This window comes from Malus sylvestris, chromosome 17, assembly GCF_916048215.2.
Source record: "Malus sylvestris chromosome 17, drMalSylv7.2, whole genome shotgun sequence".
Taxonomy (NCBI): domain Eukaryota; kingdom Viridiplantae; phylum Streptophyta; class Magnoliopsida; order Rosales; family Rosaceae; genus Malus; species Malus sylvestris.
The window spans coordinates 12,105,853-12,110,489 of record NC_062276.1 but is presented as its reverse complement, the minus strand read 5'-3'; the positions used below and the strand labels follow the sequence as shown (position 1 = coordinate 12,110,489).

The 4,637-nt window shown below is 40.2% G+C and overlaps 1 long non-coding RNA gene across 1 annotated transcript; it reads right to left on the bottom strand.

Annotated features, from left to right (window-relative positions):
* Positions 1–2,071: 2,071 nt before the first annotated feature.
* On the bottom strand, positions 2,072–4,637 carry LOC126611168 (uncharacterized). Its single transcript, XR_007618728.1, has 2 exons — positions 4,514–4,637; positions 2,072–3,598 (listed from the first exon to the last, which is right to left on the bottom strand). It is a non-coding gene; the product is annotated as an uncharacterized LOC126611168 (long non-coding RNA).

Sequence of the window (4,637 nt, the reverse complement as noted above, 5' to 3'; positions counted from 1 at the left end):
CATGATTGAAGATGTTGAGCAAGGTTTTGGATTTTTGTCTATATATTTTAGGAAAACTAATGAGAAGGGCTTGAAAACTTTGAGTTTTAACGATAAGGACAAAATAAAGGGTAAAGTGAATAGTACCAAGATTGACTTTTTAATGTTAAAATGTGATTTTTCGTTAAAGTGAACAGTACCTGAAACTTTTCGTTAAAGTTCTTATATATTTTAATTGCTAAGTAGAAGAAACAACATGGTAATCCAAGAACCACATTACTATTTTTAAGCTGAAAAAATGGATATGGTGATCTTTTATGTCGGCTACTACTACTAGTAGGAATCTAGGTCTAGATTCTAGATCCATTATTTTTTTATTTTTTTAGGAATATATTTAGATTATGAGAAATGTTACAGAGACTTTCTCAAAATGAGATTCTTTATGAATTTTCTGTTACTTTACAATTTAACATTAATTTTCATGTTAACATTATAAAATATTGTGCCAAAATGAGGTGACAAAGTGTCTATAAAAAGTATCACTTAAGTTCCTAATTGTTTCATACTGTTAAAAAATTGTTGGAGCACAAATCAGAAAATAAATAATAACAGAATTATTGAAATAAACTTGCAACACAAAAAGAAAATTACAATAATATGATTACAAAAAATAAGATGATACTAACTTGATTGACATATATAGGCTAGCAAAGCTATGTCATTCAAACAACAGTTTCGTCATACTCTTGTACTTGTGGTTCGATGACGTCTATCCTACCAAGATACAACTTTCTAAATTCTACAATCCGCATGGGATTGTAGAATTCTAGCAAATTGCTTTGTATGTTTACTCTCTGAAATTTTTTGTACAAGAGAGAAAGAAAGAAGATATTCTACATTGGAAATGATATAGGCTATTTCAAATTTTCACACCATTTCAATTACCTTTTGAATTAATCAAAAAGCGCCTTTAATATTAATTAAAAATTTAACCCAAAATTAAGTTAGGGATAGGATCAAGGATAAAGATTTTGACAAATATTTTTACACTCATTGTCAACCTTTAGATTTAGTTTAATCTAACGGTCCCTAAGTAAAACTTAAATTGTTCTCATTGACATGGCAGTGACATGGAAACAGGTAAATAAACTAATTTAAGTAATTTTATTTTTACCTTAAAAAAAATCGTGTAAAGAGAAAAAGCTCGACAATCCTTCTTCTTCCTCTTCATCTTTCAATCTTCGTCTTTTTGAAACCCTCTATGCCGTATGTAGATTATATTTGATTAATATATATACGCAATGAAACCAATAAATTTTTCTTAAGAAAACATAAGAGTAGAATTTAATTATTGAAGTGCTTATGGTTTTAACTCTTGAATTGCTAGAGCAACAACAACAACAACAACAACAAAGCCTTTTCCCACTAAGTGGGGTCGGCTATATGAATCCTAGAACGCCATTGCGCTTGGTTTTGTGTCATGTCCTCCGTTAGATCCAAGTACTCTAAGTCTTTTCTTAGAGTCTCTTCCAAAGTTTTCCTAGGTCTTCCTCTACCCCTTTGGCCCTGAACCTCTGTCCCGTAGTCACATCTTCGAACCGGAGCGTCAGTCGGCCTTCTTTGCACATGTCCAAATCATCGGAGCCGATTTTCTCTCATCTTTCCTACAATTTCGGCTACTCCTACTTTACCTCGGATATCCTCATTCCCAATCTTATCCTTTCTCGTGTGCCCACACATCCCACGAAGCATCCTCATCTCCGCTACACCCATTTTGTGTACGTGTTGATGCTTCACCGCCCAACATTCTGTGCCATACAACATCGCTGGCCTTATTGCCGTCCTATAAAATTTTCCCTTGAGCTTCAGTGGCCTACGACGGTCACACAACACGCCGGATGCACTCTTACACTTCATCCATCCAGCTCGTATTCTATGGTTGAGATCTCCATCTAATTCTCCGTTCTCTTGCAAGATAGATCCTAGGTAGCGAAAACGGTCGCTTTTTGTGATCTTCGCTAGATTGCTCCGGTCATTAGTGTGGATAAGTATATAAATGGATAGAGATAGGAAAGCAAACACAAGATGTACGTGGTTCACCCAGATTGGCTACGTCCACAGAATAGAAGAGTTCTCATTAATTGTGAAGGGTTTACACAAGTACATAGGTTCAAGCTCTCCTTTAGTGAGTACAAGTGAATGATTTTGTACAAATGACATTAGGAAATATTGTGGGAGAATGATCTCGTAATCACGAAACTTCTAAGTATCGGAGTGTGGTGTCGTCTTGACTTGCCTTATCTGTCTCATAGGTAGATGTGGCATCTTCTCTGAAAGTACTCTTCCTCCATCCAGGGGTGGTATCTTTAACTGGTGGAGATGCACAAGGTAATGTATCAATTTCACTTGAAGCTTACTTGTAGTCTCAGGCTTGGTCAAGCGCGATACAAACCATGCAGTAGGAGTCCCCCAAGTCGCCGAGCTAGGGGGTCTGCTGAAAGAGGTGACAGACAAGGTAAGCAATCAGAGCTCCGACTGATTGTTCACCTTCTCCCCATCTTGCAGCAGCATGAAGGATAAAGAGAAGAAAAATGAGAAGAGATGATATGAGATACTTTTGCTTTTGAAGAAGTAACTTTCCACAGGCTTATTCTTGAACTGAGCTGGAGGGTTTTCTGGTTTCCTCCAGAGTATAAGGCCGACTGAAGAATTTGAGGGTCAAAACAAGTCCATCAAATCTAGAGTACGTTCCACCCTACTGATATGGGATACTTTTGCTTTTGACAGAGTAATGGGTGTATCGGCACGTGTGCTGTTACGCTTGTCTCCACATGCTTCCTTGTATCCTTCGCACTTGCCCTATCTGTTCCTCAAGCAGATGCAGAATCTTCCCTGGAAACATAAGATGTTGAAGATGAGTACTCGAGAGCAATGCCAGGTAAGTAATCAGGTAAGGGGTTCCAGGCAGTCAGTTCCTGGCTGGAAGCTTGATTCCAAGTGCTGACTGATTGCTCTCTTTCTCCTTGTCTTGCAGGTAAAAACAAGGCCAAAGGAAAAGACAGGGAAAAAGCATGATATGAGATACTCTTGCTTTTAACCCTGATGATATGAGATATTCTTGCTCTAGTATAGCTTGTTTGCAGAGGTATTATCGGGGGGAAAGAAAGCTGAATATTTCGAAAGGCTTCGTTGGGAGTGCCCTCTCAGATATGATGAAGGGTTGAGCATTTTTGCAGGTCTGCCTGTCCGTTGGGGATGGAGGTCGACATATATAGGAGTCTCCCTAACAACAAGTAGTAATGCTATTCCTTTACCCTGCTTGGTCATAGCACGGTAGTGGGAGCTGCCAGTTGCAATGGTACTGTTCCTTTACCCTCTCTTCGCTTTTGAGAAAGTAGTCATGTTGGGAGTCTGGCTCTCGAGATTCGGAGGACGGTGCCTCTTCGATTTTGGAGCAAGCAATCTTGTTGGGAGTGTTTTCTCGAAAGTGAGTAAAGGTTGGGCATGTTTGCTAGTCTACCTTGCCACGAAGCACAGAGGTTGACACACAAGGACTTTCCAATTATCCAGCAGTGGTACTGTTCCTTTACCCTTGTGGGTAATAATATGGTAGCTAGACCTTCAACATTTATGTGTCTAAACTTTGTTAGTGCTGTTTCTTTGCTATTCTTTTACCTTTCTTGGTCAGAGCAATGTAGTGGGAGCTGCAAGCTTCACGTGCTCAACTTTGGCAGAGAACTTTGGCAAAGTTATCTGTGGTACCCATGAGCTATTGTTGCGTGTGGGAAGTGGGTGATTGAACAGTAAGATTCATGTGCTTTCTACTTCACCAGAAGTCTTCGACAGAATGCCCATAATTTCTGCAAAGCTGAGTGTGCGTGTGACAGGTGCTGACAAGGCTAGAAAAGTAGGTGCCTTTTCGATTTCTGAGATCGGCCCTCGTGGTCTCTGAGCAGCCCAGCTTTTGAGAAAGCGAGCGCCTCTTCGATTGATTCGGAGAACGATGCCTCATCGATTTTTGAGAAAGCAATCATGCTGGGGGTCTGGCTCTCGAAGATTCGGGGAGCAGTGTCTCTTCGATTTTTGAGAAAGTAATCACGTTGGGAGTCTGGCTCTCGGGATTCGAAGGGCGGTGCCTCTTCGATTTTGGAGCAAGCAATCTTGTTGGGAGTGTTTTCTCGAATGTGAGTAAAGGTTGGGCATGTTTGCTAGTCTACCTTGCCACGAAGCACAAAGGTTGACACACAGAGACTTTCCAATTATCCAGCAATGGTACTGTTCCTTTACCCTCTCTTCGATTTTTAAGAAAGTAGTCATGTTGGGAGTCTGGCTCTCGAGATTCGGAGGACGGTGCCTCTTCGATTTTGGAGCAAGCAATCTTATTGGGAGTGTTTTCTCGAATGTGAGTAAAGGTTGGGCATGTTTGCTAGTCTACCTTGCCACGAAGCACAGAGGTTGACACACAGGGACTTTCCAATTATCCAGCAGTGGTACTGTTCCTTTACCCTTGTGGGTAATAATATGGTAGCTAGACCTTCAAAATTTATGGGTCTAAACTTTGTTAGTGCTGTTTCTTTGCTATTCTTTTACCCTTCTTGGTCAGAGCGATGTAGTGGGAGCTGCAAGCTTCACGTGCTCAACTTTGGCAGAGAACTTTG